The sequence below is a fragment of the Bos indicus x Bos taurus genome, chromosome 19, assembly GCF_003369695.1.
Source record: "Bos indicus x Bos taurus breed Angus x Brahman F1 hybrid chromosome 19, Bos_hybrid_MaternalHap_v2.0, whole genome shotgun sequence".
Taxonomy (NCBI): domain Eukaryota; kingdom Metazoa; phylum Chordata; class Mammalia; order Artiodactyla; family Bovidae; genus Bos; species Bos indicus x Bos taurus.
Window position 1 is genome coordinate 48,605,663 of NC_040094.1, and position 13,059 is coordinate 48,618,721.

Consider the following 13,059-nt stretch of genomic DNA (forward strand, 5'->3'; position numbering starts at 1 on the left):
CCCAATACAGAGATGTTTGTGTAGATACATTTCTCTGTGTGCCAAGCAGTTACTGTGTCAAGCCTGTAAGTATGATTTGACAGTTACTACCATGAAACCCTGTTACCGTCAGTACTGTGCCCTGGATGTAATTCTCAATATTTGAAAGAGCCTAAAAGAAAATGTACATTTACTTGTCATAAACTTATAGAGGCTAGCTTTTTTTTCTTGGATGAAACTATATCACCTTTTCTGTGATCAGCTTATGTTTACTTGAAACTCCAGTTAATAGTTTGTTATATCTGTTTGAATTAATAAATGAAAATTTTGGTAGATAAAATCTCTTAAAATGTAAGTCTGTGTGGAGGAAAATAACAAAAGGAATTCTGACAGGTGAAACAGTTGACAATTACTTGGTTAATAATCTCTGATACTCTTTTGAGCTAACATGTGGTGTTTCTCAGAACTGAATATCACTTTTAAAGATGGTAGTGAAGTTTATAGAAAAAAAAAATTCTTCATTGTCAAAGCTTCCTTTGTGATTTCCCCCAGAAAACTTACCACAGTTTTCTGGCACAGTTCCTAGGAAGTCTATTTTTAAGCCTAATTGTCCCTGTTTTTCCCTACTTACCTACCCACCTCCTCTGCAATATGAGCAGTTCAAAAAGTGTCAGATGTTGAATGTAAGTACTAAATAATATTGGTCGTTAGTAATACCCTTCAGTCACAAAGTATTATGAAAGGCAAAAAAGTAAATATCCATGATTCAAAAGAAATCCTCTCAGTGACTCTCCAGACAGGAAGTAAATTATAGCATGGGATTATATAAAGCTTGTGTGCTCAGTTGCGTTTGACTCTTTGCAGCCCTGTGGACGACTCTTCTGTCCATGGAATTTTCCAGGCAAGAACACTGGAGTGGGTTGCCATTTCCCATTCCAGGGGCTCTTTCTGACCAAGGGATTGAACTTGCATTTCTTGCATCTCTTGCATTGGCAGGCGGATACCGTACCACTGCGCTGTCTGAGAAGCCCCATTTAAAGCTTAGCAGAGAATATATATTCACTTTATAATAACAGAACTTATTATAATGCTAAACCAGTTTTTTCTCATTATAGAAAATTACATGCTCTAAATGATGTATTCCACTTGTGAGAATAATAAATACATTGTTGCTGTTAAGTGGCTCAGTCCTGTCCCACTCTCTGTGACCCCATGGACTGAGGCATGCCAGGCTTCCCTGTCCTTCACCATCTCCCAGAGCTTGCTCAAACTTATGTCCATTGAATTGGTGATGCCATCCAACTATCTCATCCTCTTTGTCTCCTTCTCTTCCTGCTGTCTGTCTTTCTGAGAATCAGGGTCTTTTCCATTGAGTCAGCTCTCCACATCAGGTAGTCAAAGTATTGAAGCTTCAGCTTCAGCATCAGTCCTTCCAATGAATACTCAGGGTTGATTTCCTTTAGAATTGACTGGTTTGATGTCCTGGAAGCCCAGTGGACTCTCAAGAGTCCTTTCCAACACCACCATTAAAAAGCATCAATTCTTTGGCACTCAGCCTTCTTTATGGTCCAACTCATGGCAGGACAGAATTCTCCCTCTTTGATGAACATTTTAAACACCGGAGGGCAGAGTGTTTCAAAGGACATTTTCTTTATCATAAATACATTATCCCATTATCATTCATTCTTTCATGTCATTGGCTGCATATTAAAAAATAAGAAATACACCCGTTTGAGAATCATCTTTGTGTCTGAGTGATCTCTTTTATTTAGACAACAACATGAGTGATATTCTGATATATACGAGTTAGTTAATCTATGTTTTCCCTCCTTTTCTAGTTAAAGTCTGTACTTCTGGCTTCTGAAAGTGACTATATGTACATCTATTATCATTTAGTGATTTTCATAAATTCAAGATTTACTTAGTGAATTAAAATGAGAGAAAGGAGATTGATAAGTACACGCTTTTAGGCTTTTAGTTCTACTTATCCATAAAAACTTTCTGAAAAAGCCACCTGCCAGCTAATGATCTTTTTCAAATATTGGGATTGTAATTTAGAGATCACATTGAGGAAATTTTATTCAAGGGTTAGGTAATAAAGTCAACATATCAAGTAAAAACTGTTTATAATAAAAGTTATCCCCAGAAATCCCTTAAGTACCATTCATAGCATTCATTAAGCAGAAATACTGCTTCTCACTATGTCCAACCTTGCCAGTTTTTAAAACTCCTTTACTGACCACCAGATGAATAGTTGGCTCATGGGTAGAGGCCACATTATATGATTTTTAAAGAATATGTTTCCTTTGTCTTCCTTTGTCATCAGTCTTCTCTTAGATGTTCAAGTCCTAATCTGGAGCAGTAGCCATTCCTGGGAAAGAAAAAAACCAAAATTAGAATTGAGCCAAGGCTTGAGTTTCTATAATAAGTAGTATGAATACTTTCTTACTTCTGTGACAATAGAGAGTTCATATACTCACCTCTTCATAAATATTACCCTACCTTTAAGCACTGTAGGGTTTAGCACTGATGTTTGCTGCTGCTGCTGCTAAGTCGCTTCAGTCGTGTCCAACTCTGTGCGACCCCATAGACAGCAGCCCACCAGGCTCCCCCTTCCCTGGGATTCTCCAGGCAAGAACACTGGAGTGGGTTGCCATTTCCTTTTCCAATGCATGGAAGTGAAAAGTGAAAGTAGAGTCGCTCAGTCATGTCTGACTCTTCTCGACCCCAATGACTGCAGCCTACCAGGCTCCTCCGTCCATGGGATTTTCCAGGCAAGAGTACTGGAGTGGATTGCCATTGCCTTCTCCGAGCACTGATGTTTACTCCTTAGCAAAAGCTTATAAAGGGAAATGACTGGGAAAAGAATAAAAAGGATATAAAACTCTGTGTAAGGTTTAGAATGATTTACCTAAATTAATCATAAGAGAGTTAAAAATTAGTACTCAGGGGAATAGCTTAGTCCCTTAAATCTCTTCTACCCTTAAGTTAAACCTAATTAAAAAAATAAAAGCAAAACCTATGTACTTTGTCTTTTAAAATATCTTAACCATGTCCTTATCCCTATCAGCTCCTACAAAGCATAAGCAACATTAAAATGAAAATCAGTGAAAAAATGATTTGTTACCCAAGTTTGCATTTTTTCCAAAAGTATTCTGGAATCTAACGTGTGGATCAGCTCAGCATGATTTGGGGGAGAAGGGAACTTTCCCTCTTTTTTTCTGAATTACTGAGTTACTGGTATTTTAAAAGATACAAAGAGAATTTCCCTTAAAAATAACCACTGAAGCCAAAAAAAAAAAATTGATTAAAAACACACACACACACTAGGTAGATTAGTCTGTCAGGGTAACAGAGAACAGAGGTATGCTATCCATGAAATTTTCAAATCTTACCTGTTAGTTGCTCAGTCTTATCTGACTTCTTGTGACCCCCATGAACTGTAGCCTGCCCGGCTCCTCTGTCTATAGGATTCTTGAGTCAAGAATACTGGAATGGGTTGCTATTTTCTTCTCCAGGGGATCGTTCCAACCCAGGGATAGAACCTGGATCCCTGAATTGCAGGCAGATTCTTTTTTTTTTTTTTTTTTAAATTTTATTTTATTTTTAAACTTTACATAATTGTATTAGTTTTGCCAGATATCAAGATGAATCCACCACAGGTACACATGTGTTCCCCATCCTGAACCCTCCTCCTTCCTCCCTCCCCATACCATCCCTCTGGGTCGTCCCAGTGCACTAGCCCCAAGCATCCAGTATCGTGCATCGAACCTGGACTGGCGTCTCGTTTCATACATGATATTTTACATGTTTCAATGCCATTCTCCCAAATCTTCCCACCCTCTCCCTCTCCCACAGAGTCCATAAGACTGTTCTATACATCAGTGTCTCTTTTGCTGTCTCGTACACAGGGTTATTGTCACCATCTTTCTAAATTCCATATATATGCGTTAGTATACTGTATTGGTGTTTTTCCTTCTGGCTTACTTCACTCTGTATAATAGGCTCCAGTTTCATCCACCTCATTAGAACTGATTCAAATGTATTCTTTTGGCTGAGTAATACTCCATTGTGTATATGTACCACAGCTTTCTTATCCATTCATCTGCTGATGGACATCTAGGCTGCTTCCATGTCCTGGCTATTATAAACAGTGCTGCGATGAACATTGGGGTACACGTGTTTCTTTCCCTTCTGGTTTCCTCAGTGTGTATGCCCAGCAGTGGGATTGTTGGATCATAAGGCAGTTCTATTTCCAGTTTTTTAAGGAATCTCCACCCTGTTCTCCATAGTGGCTGTACTAGTTTGCATTCCCACCAACAGTGTAAGAGGGTTCCCTTTTCTCCACACCCTCTCCAGCATTTATTATTTGTAGATTCTTAACTGTTTGAGCCACCAGGGAAGCCTTCAAATCTCACATAAACGCTCATTTTTAGGTTTGCCTTACAATTTCCTAGTTAACTGAGAGAAAAAGTAATTGAAGATGATTTGAAACAAGTTTCTTGTTTTGCAAGGTCTTTAGTATTACCATTCTATAGGGATTGCTTATACTTCTTTATCTCCAAGTTATTATCTAAAGATGTTTATAAGTTACGTTGGGCCAGTAGAATTACATGATTATCTTTATACACCATTAACACTGGTCCATGGAATCTCTGTTTATCATGATTCTAAAATGAAATTTTGTTGTTTTTATTTGCCAAGTCATGTCCAACTCTTTTGTGATCCCATGGACTGTAGCCCACCAGGTTCCTGTGTCCATGGGATTTCCCAGGCAAGAATACTGAAGTGGGTTGCCATTTCCTCCTACGTGGAATCTTCCTGACCCAGGGATTGAACCCACATCTCCTGCATTCGCAGGCAGATTCTTTACCACTGAGCCAAGTGGGAAACCCCAAATGAATTAGCTCCTGTGACAAATATGTACAATATGTTGACACCAATATTCAAACATAAAAACTAGCCTGAAAAAGTATTTACTTTTTTTTTCAGTATTTACTCTTTTAGACTATTTGTCATGTCTGTTGAGTTCTATTGAAATCCATTTTTCCTTTTCATCTTTGCTATTTTGCTTAATTAGGTATTTTAAAATAATACGACATAGATTTTTAGAGTTTCAAGCCTTTGCATTGCATTATTTTATTTCAACAGTAGCTTTAGGAGGAAAGTAGAAAATATGTTGTTACTAACCCATATTTCACTGATAAAGAATTTGAGGGTTGGAGTTAAGTGACTTACCCAAGGTTATATCTAGAAAGCAACTGAACCATTATCAAAACACAGTCAGAAGACTTTCCAAGTGCATGTCCTTTCTACTACATTGCAGTCCTTTTATTCACATTTTACTGAGCTTATCATCATTTATGGAGAGTAATGCACCATAAATTGATGACTAACAAATTATAATTATCCCCAAATTATTATTACAGTGGTAAGGCTGCCCACATGAGAGAACAATATAATAAAACAATTACCTAATTGTTTTGCTTTACTTTGTTTCTGAATACTTCATTAAATATGTGGTGATGGGAAAGAAACCCATATTGATATGATACAGAACAATTCCATGTAGAGTTGCCCTATCTAAAACAGGTGTATAGTACTAGTGAACCATGCTTCAGAAGACTAGTGAAAGATTGTTTTCTCTGAACAAGTCAGTTCAGAACCTTGTCTCCAGTACTGCAGAGCACCGTTACCACTGCTGAATCCAAGCATTGACACTTTCCCTAGCTCCCTCTTCTCCATGGTTCTTTTTTGAAGCTCTTCTGCCATCCCCTGAAAGAAAAGGGACTCCTCTGGATTCCAGAGAGGTGAGGAGAAGCTGTGACAGGAGAAAAGTTCTCCAGGCTCAGGGCAAGGTCATCAGAAGCATGAAGTGGGATACTAACCCGTTCTCACCAATGACTGACATAGGAATTTCCTTGATCACGTGTGAAGGTTGTGAGCATTTTCAGGGCAGTTAGTATCTTTTGCACCTTTCTCTATCCATAAGGAATACAGGGGGTAGTATGCCTCTCTTTGAAATTGAAAGCATGGCTACTGTATTAGTCCACTGATGATTCTGCAGTTTTGGTGTATCTGTATGCTCCATCTGAATGGAAGGCATTTAATCAGGTTTTTAACATCTCTATTTAGAAATAAATTTTCTGCTATCTCACATTTTAGTTCCTTATTTATTACTGTCTAATTTTACCATTTAACCCAATGAAATGTAAAGGTATTACAGGCCCATATTCACTTGCTAAAGTATTACTGATTTATTTAGAAACCTCAATATGCAGTTTTTTGTTTGTGTCTATTTAGTTACTGTATTTTGCAATACATATTCGCATAGTTCTGATTTAGGAATTCAGAAGAATAAGATCCAAGGAGGAATCAGTAAGAAAGTAGTTTATTGCTTTAAGGCATGAGGAGCTTACAGCTCTTTAATATAAATTGTTCCCAGAATCCATGTCACAGCTCCTTATATGGCGCTGCTTTTTTCCCTTCGGTTGCTATGACAACAGCAGCACTGCACCATTCATCAGCTCTGGACCTGGGCTGCATTGCTAGCCTTCCGTGTTACTCCTGAATGTTAAGAACATCCGTGAATCATTCACTATGTTAACGCTGCGCCATTAGAAACCTAAGAACCAGTTCTTCCAGCAATTTGCTCTAACCGAAGGATAAAGTAAACTGCGCCACAGAGAAAAATTATGTAAAAATATTTTTTTCCTAAGAGAATCTTACAATCTATATTTGCTGCAGTATTCTGAAAGGATAAGCTTATATCAGGCAGTCTAATGAAAAGAACTCGTCTATGTAATCTTTCTTGAAATCATTAGCTGTTCAAAACAAATACCACCTTGAATCTCTGGATACAGGAAGAAGCAGGTGATGTTGTTAGGGGTTCTAAGGTCCTCTGGGAGCATCACTTGTGCTTTGGGACCATAACCAGCATCTGCTAGAAGAAGTATCACCTGTAACGCACAGTAAGTTCTGGGCAGTGTGAATTGCTGGCTGGAGGAGATTAAAGTGTGGATCGTTACTGATGTGTCAGATCTGATGACAGCATGACCAGTGAATAAAAAGAAGCCTTTCAGGTTTTCAGGAGAAAAACTGTATAGTATTGACTCATACGGAAGAAAAACTAAAGCCTGTGAGTATGATGAGGAGAGTATTTGTGTGTTACAGGGAATTTGTGTGTTACAGGGGTTTCTGAGCTGTGAGGCCTACTTTGAGCTTTGTAGAAAAAGAAACGCAACCTAAGAGAATTTTACACTTAGTTTTCAGGGAAGCCATTAAGAAATGTCATTAGGCACATTATTTAACTTTCAATTGTGTGTTCTTTTACTTGTGTGTGTATATATATAAATCTTTTTAAAATAGTTTTATATTTTTAAAAATAATACTTCACTGTAAGGAGAGCTGTTTAAGTCAGTGTTTTAATGAAATATGAAGGTCAGGTTGTCTTTTTTTGTTGTTGTTAGGTTGTGATTCCAGAATAGATTTCTACTTCCTATTGCAGTATCTTATAAATAAGTATTTTAAAAAATAACAGTATGGAAAACTAGAATTTTGTAAGCGTATTTCTTTAGTACATCAAATCTTTCTTATTTCATTAACTGGAGTGCTTACAGATGGATGTTCTTGCATAGTTTAAGGATTTTTTTTTAACTTGACCTTATTTGTTAGTTATGTTGATTTATATTGTCTGTTTTCCCAGGTGAGAGGGGTGAATTAGAGAGTTACCATTCATACTTGTATTTTTAGACCACTTGGTAATTATCAATTTTAAGAAAAATTGGATTTATAGATTAAATTTTCTCAAAATACTCTGCTTATCTCTGGCTTTTCTTTTTTTAGTTCTTTAGCTAACCGTGACAACTTAGAAATGTACTAAAAGTAGGAACTTGATTTTTCAAAATTAGAATATTTAGACTGATCTTCAGCCACCTAACAAAAGAAAAAAGCATTTCATCTGGGCTTATTTTTTCAGTTATTTATCTTCTTAAATTGTTCTTAAATACATGTTGTTCAGAGTAGATAAATTCCAAAGACATAACTGGTTTCCTTTATTTTAGATTAAATTACTGTAAATCTGTATGTATGACTTTGCCTAATGTTTAAGAACCTTTAAGTAGGGAGAATTAATATATTAAAGGATAGTGAAAGTACCAGTCACTTACACTTACTGTCATTAGTAGTAATATTTTACTTCTATTTGAAAACTTGTAATTAATAGGTTAAATTGATTGACATTTTAACCATTTCTATGTAAGCAAATATGAATTTTAAAATTTATATTTAGTAAATTGTACATTGTAAGTTAACACTCCTTTTTGACTAATCTATCCTCATAATTGTATATATACAAAGGGTTTTATATTCCATTGTCTCTGAAACCATAATTCTCATTAATAATAACAAAGACTGATTTGGATATTTTTAATAAAGATAGCATTTTAATAACAGATTTACTCATTTTAAAGTAATCTCCCTTGGCAGATGCTATGATTTTTTTTTTTTTTAATGTTTGGGTCCTTGCCTAATGGATATATTCCTGAAAGATTATATGTAAGTGTATTTGTTTGTAAATTGTCTAATTTAAAATCTGCTAGTGAAGCTCCTTATTTTGAGAAATTCTGCAGTTGGTTTGATGAATCTGTATATCGTATCCTAGGTTTGCTTAAAGTAAGAGCCATCCAGTTTGTTTCAGTATCTAGGGTTTCAACTTGCAGATTTAACTGGCAGCATTCTGTGAAAAATATTAAACCTTATGCTTTGGACTTAAAGTTTAACCCCTCAATTTCAAGATAGTTTGAAATCTTCAGGTTTACTTTCTGAAATCTTTTAAAGTCTTTACAATACTTTTCATATAACAGATAACTGGGTAAAATTTTAATTGAAAGTAGGCATTGCTTTCATTTGGAGGGAAAAGGTCTAGTGAATAAATGATATATAAAATTTATAAGTATAAAAGGCTTAGGTTTCTTCCCTAGTTTCCATTAACTAAAACTTGTCACCCTAATACCACTTCTGAATGTTTGGAAAATTGTTAGTACCACTAATAAACTTTTACTAGAAAATAAGTTCCTTATTTCTCTCAGGATCTACATTAAGATTAAAAGTCTCATAATGGCGATAAGTTATTTTAAAAGAGTGATTCCTAGTTATTATTTCTCATGGGCATCAGTTCTAGTGTATCTCTGATAAATGTGTCTTCTTTCCACCCCAGCATTGTCTGTTAACGCATTTGGGGGACATCCCTGGCAGCCAGTGGTTAAGACTTTGCCTTCTAATCACAGGGTGCCGGATCAATCCCTGGTCAGAGAACTAAGATCCCACATGCCTCTTGGCCAGAAAAAACCTCAGAACATAAACAGAAGCAATATTGCAACAAATTCAATAAAGACTTATTTTTTTTAAGTTTTAAAAAATTAAACATTTTAACTACTTTTGTAATCTCTGCAGCTTGGAACACGTTTACCTCTCTGAAGTTTCTCTTTTATAAAATTAATGAAATAATGCCTTTTGTAGTGTCATTGTTGGCATTAAGAAAGAGGATATATATGTGAAATACCTGGTATAGTAGTTAGCACAAAGGAAGCATTTTCTGAGTAATAATTCTCTACCCTTCCTCTTCATTGTCCAGCAGTTCTTAGGCTTTTCTTTTGGGGGTACCTCAAGACATAGGAATTTGAATGCACATCCAAGGGTTCTGGAATGTAGCCTAAAGGGGCATTTACAAAGCAAATCTGAAAGTTTCACAAGAGTCTCATTTTTTCCCTTTTAAAATAGTCTACATTCTATATTTTTAAATCATAAAAATGTTCCCAAAACATCTTTGAGTAGAACTCAACTCTTCAGGAAAATATGCCACATTTTCTCCTATAAATTTGCATACCCCAACATACTGCTGCCTGTCCTTAGGAATTCCCATGTTTAAAACATACTACTCAGATCTCTTCATCTGGGTATCATTTTATTAGGAAGTGAAGATCATTTATTAAAAGACACATGTGTTTCTCTGGAGATATAGATTAAGAATCAAGCGGCAGAGATGAAAAATTAATCTGGTAAAAGCTGAAGGGCCATTACTCGGTTCAAAAGAGCAAGTAGTGGTCTGGAGCTGGGTCGAGCTGTTGTGGACGAGAATGGAATACGTTCACGTCAGAAATGAAGAACTGTGATGGAGGAATTAACAATTTTAACATTTTTAAAGCTGCAAGAAGTCCTGAAATGTACCTATTTAACTGCTTAATCCAGCATCTCTGAAACTTAGATCAGTCTCCCCCTTTATTCATAAACTCCTACAAAATCATGTGCAAAAAGTAAGTGTTCTAAGGAGTACATTAAATAAGTGATCAAAGGAAAGTTATGTCATTTAGAAGGAAAGAAGAATGGATAACTGGGGATTCAAGTTGCATTATTCAATGGATAATGGAACAAAGTATGAAAACAATCATCAAGCACTCCAGATGATTATGGAAATGTTACATTTTATTCAAATTCCCCAGATAAGTTGTGTTTTAATATTTCAAAGAATAGTATTTTTTTTAATGAGAGAAAAGGTATTTATCATGTGTATTAGAAAGTGAAATGACAAAGTGACTTGAGAACTTGAAACAAGAGTGCACAGGACACGAATTTGTCTAGGCAGAGTTTTCATAAAGGATACTGTGGGAGAGAGAAACAGGACTGGGTTGAGGAGGCCTTTGGTTTGGTAAACTAAGTGGTAAACTAAGGTGGTAGCAGTGGAAAAGGTACAAAGAGAAGATTTTGAGGAATAAGTACATTGGTGACTGACCAGTTATAGAACCAAGGAAATATGAAAGGTCTGTCCAAGATGAGTCCAAGACTTTAAGAATGGAATTGGTGGCCTCATTAATAGGATCAGAGAGATTAGGGCTGCTGGTTTTGAGAGAATGAGACACTCGGAGTTCAGGTGATGAGATAATAGAGTGATATGGGTTATGTAGTTACAACGCTTAACAAGAGTAAGATTTTAAGATGTGAATTTGCAAATTATACCCTTAGAGAGTAGTTAAAACCCTTAGAATAGGTAAACATTTCTTAAGAATGAGAATTGAACAAGTAAACAGAAAAAGATGGGAAATGAGTATTTTACAAGCGTTTACGAAGCGTCATCACTTTAACTCATTTGAACTTGTCAGTGGCAGTTTGAATTATGGCCGTGAAAACAAGACCTAATCACCTTAACCATTAAGCAATTTAGGCATTAAGAGATCAGTATTCCAACTTGGGTCTTTCTCTGACTATGGTTCCTACTCTCAGGAATGAAGAAATAAACCTTAAGGAATACTCCACTTAAGGAACCAAAAGAGAAAAACTCATGTTAAATCGGCAGATGAGGTGAATAAGCAGTCTAAAAGGACGCTTGGAGAACCACAGTGGTTTAACTATTACAGGAGAACCACAGTGGTATAACTATTACAAAAGCTGAGGTTTGGGAGGGTTTTAGGGAATATTTAATCACTATTTTCAGATTCACTTAGAGGTCAAGAATACAGGTTCACATGGGGCCATGAATCTGTTTTTATGTGATCTGCTTTTTGCTTTCCTGAACTGGAGCCCAAACTCCTAGCTGCAGTGGTCTGCGTTAGGCAAATAATTGGATTCTGTTTCTTTACAGAGGAGAAAGGAGAAAAAGCTGTGTAACAGAACAGGTGGGAGTGGAGCTGAAAGAAGGAAGTATCTAATGAAAAGTTCACAGCCCAGTGCACTTTCAGAGTTCTAGTAGTTTTTTGGTGTCTGATACATAGTCACATACAGGACTCATCAAGGCTTTTGAAGTTAAAATGTTTCTGTTAATTTAACATCATTACTACAGTAAATTTCCCAGGAATTGAACCGGAGTCTCCTGCATTGCAGGCAGATTCTTTACTAACTGAGCTATCAGGGAAGCCCTTAACATACTTAAGCTATCCCTAAAGCAGGGTGACTGTTTTCCATTGACTCCTATGGTATGGTGTAGTAGTTCAGGTTCTGCCACTTAACTACTTTTGTGATACTGAATGTGTTAATGTAACCTGTGTTTCAGTTTTCTCATCTGTGAAATAGATGTGTAACAACTCCCATAAGGTTTGTAAGGATTAAGTGAGCTTTTATAGGTAAAATGCTTACAATAGCCTCTAGTAGATAGTTAAGTACTGAATAATAATAGTTGATGCTGATGTCACTTATTGGCAGTAGCAAGACCTGATTTATCTCTTTTTGTACCTCTTTTACTTTTCCAGTTTCTCCTTTAGTGAGAAGGGAAGCTGTTTTCACTACTACTTCTTCAGTTCAGTCTCTCAGTCGTGTCTGACACTTTGCGACTCCATCAACTTCAGCATGCCAGGCCTCCCTGTCCATCACTAACTCCCGGAGTCCACCCAAACCCATGCCCATCGAGTCAGTGACGCCATCCAACCATCTCATCCTCTGTCGTCCCCTTCTCCTCCTGCCCTCAATCTTTCCCAGCATCAGGGTCTTTCCAATGAGTCAGCTCTTCTCATCAGGTGGCCAAGTATTGGAGTTTCATCTTCAACATCAGTCCCTCCAATGAACACCCAGGACTGATCTCCTTAAGGATGGCCTGGTTGGATCTCCTTGCAGTCCAAGGGACTCTCAAGAGTCTTCTTCCACACCACAGTTCAAAAGCATCAATTCTTTGGCACTCAGCCTTCTTTATAGTCCAACTCTCACATCCATACATGACTACTGGAAAAACCATAGCCTTGACTAGATGGACCTTTGTTGGCAAAGTAATGTCTCTGCTTTTGAATATGCTATCTAGGTTGGTCATAACTTTCCTTCCAAGGACAAGCGTCTTTTAATTTCATGGCTGCAGTCACCATCTGCAGTGATTTTGGAGCCCCAAAAAATAAAGTCTGACACTGTGTCCACTGTTTCCCCATCTATTTGCCATGAAGTGATGGAACTGGATGCCATGATCTTAGTTTTCTGAACGTTCAGCTTTAAGCCAACTTTTTCACTCTCCTCTTTCACTTTCATCAAGAGGCCCTTTAGTTCTTCACTTTCTGCCATAGGGGTGGTGTCATTTGCATATCTGAGGTTACTGATATTTCTCCCGGC

General features: G+C 36.8%; 1 protein-coding gene across 10 annotated transcripts in view; it reads left to right on the forward strand.

The window, feature by feature from the left end:
* The window catches only part of TANC2 (tetratricopeptide repeat, ankyrin repeat and coiled-coil containing 2), a 363,890-nt gene that overhangs the window by 145,513 nt on the left and 205,318 nt on the right, over positions 1-13,059 (forward strand). Inside the window, exon 1 of one of the 10 annotated variants that reach the window (XM_027517579.1) lies at positions 6,295-6,950. The exons of 8 other annotated variants lie outside the window; for them this stretch is intronic. The gene's annotated coding sequence lies outside the window, so the exon portion shown is untranslated. One more of the 10 variants, XM_027517581.1, reaches the window with a different exon arrangement.